Source organism: Saimiri boliviensis, chromosome X, assembly GCF_048565385.1.
Source record: "Saimiri boliviensis isolate mSaiBol1 chromosome X, mSaiBol1.pri, whole genome shotgun sequence".
NCBI classification, from domain to species: Eukaryota; Metazoa; Chordata; class Mammalia; order Primates; family Cebidae; genus Saimiri; species Saimiri boliviensis.
The window spans coordinates 41,441,220-41,442,996 of NC_133470.1; the positions used below are offsets into that span (position 1 = coordinate 41,441,220).

General features: G+C 42.1%; 1 non-coding gene across 1 annotated transcript; it reads left to right on the plus strand.

The window, feature by feature from the left end:
- The first annotated feature begins 550 nt into the window (after positions 1 to 550).
- LOC120366727 (U2 spliceosomal RNA) lies at positions 551 to 741 on the plus strand. Its single transcript, XR_005581299.1, has one exon. It is a non-coding gene; the product is annotated as a U2 spliceosomal RNA (small nuclear RNA).
- Positions 742 to 1,777: the final 1,036 nt, after the last annotated feature.

The following is a 1,777-nucleotide window of genomic DNA, read 5'->3' on the forward strand; positions in this document are numbered from 1 at the left end:
TCGGGAGGCTGAGGCAGGAGAATCCCTTGAACCCGGGTGCGGTGGCTCAGGCTTGTAACAACAGCACTTTGGGAGGCTGAGGCAGGCAGATCACAAGATCAGGAGTTCAAGACCAGCCTGACCAAAATGCTGAAACCCAATCTCTACTAAAAATACAAAAATTAGCTGGGCATGGTGGCAGGCGCCTGTAATCCCAGCTACTTCTGATGCTGAGGCAGGAGAATTGCTTGAACCCACAACGGAGAGGTTGCAGTGAGTGGAGATCACACCACTGCACTCCAGGCTGGCAATAGAGCCAGAATCCGTCTCAAAAAAAAAAAAGTATTACCAAAATTGAGTTCATATTTGCTTTTACTTTTTGATGTGGCTATTAGAAAATTTTTAATTATATTTGTGGCTTGCATTCTATTTGTATTAGACAGCTCTGATCTAGACACAGAGAGGTTAAGTACCAAAATAACCATGTAAAAGGTGAAGGTGGTTTTTCATAACAAAACTTGTAGCTTTGTAGTTTTATTATGAAGTAGTTAACTCTTTAAACTACATGCACATCGCTTCTCGGCCTTTTGGCTAAGATCAAGTGTAGTATCTGTTCTTATCAGTTTAATATCTGATACGTCCTCTATCCGAGGACAATATATTAAATGGATTTTTGGAAATAGGAGATGGAATAGGAGCTTGCTCCGTCCACTCCACGTATCGACCTGGTATTGCAGTACTTCCAGGAACAGTGCACTAAAAATAAAATAAAATAAAAAACTACATGCACATATAGCTTTGATAGAAAAATACGGAAAAATGGAAGCAGGAAGGCCCTCCGGTACTAGATCTCACCACATTGCTTAGGAAGTTACTTTGGTGGCTAGCTTCCAACCGAATACTAAAATAGTATGTGCATATTTACTGATGTGGAAACTGTAAACAGCTTTTCAACCCTGGAGATCTCATCTTTGTCAATATTTGTTACATGATTTTGCCATAAAACATTACTTTGGCTTTAAATACAGCTGAGTGAGACCATAGAAATACTCCCATTTTACAGATGAGGAAGCTAAGGCTAAGTTTGTTGTTGTCGTTGTTGTTGTTGTTGTTGTTTTGAGACAGAGGCTCGCTCTGTGCCCAGGCTGGAGTGCAGTGGCACGATCTTTGCTCACTGCAACCTCCGCCTCCCACATTCAAGCGATTCTCCTGCCTCAGCCTCCTGCGTAGCTGAGATTACAGGCATGTGCCACCACGCCCAGCCAATTTTTGTACTTTTAGTAGAGATACGGTTTCACCATATTGGTCAGGCTGGTCTTGAACTCCTGACCTCATGATCTGCCTGCCTCAGCCTCCCAAAGTGCTAGGATTACAGGCGTGAGCCAGTGCACCCGGCCTAATTTTTGTATTTTTATTAGAAACGGGGTTTCACCATGTTGGCCACACTGGTCTTGAACTCCTGACCTCAGGTGATCCGCCCGCCTCAGCCTCACAAAGTTTAGGATTACTGGGATTACAGGAGTGAGCCACCATCCCTGGCCCTTTTCTTTTTTTTAAACCTAAGTCACTTAAGTGGTAAGAAAGAGGGTACTAATGACATGTTTATTTTACTCATATTCCTATGAAAACGAGTTGGGGAAATAAGATCTCAATCAAACTCTAGATCAGAAAACCCTACAGAAAGCAGTCTACTTTGAAAAGATATTTTCTTTGTGAAAATGGCCTTTCTTTCATAAATTGAGCACATATTTGTCAATATCTACCAAGTGCAAGGCACGGTATTGGATATTACGGGAGA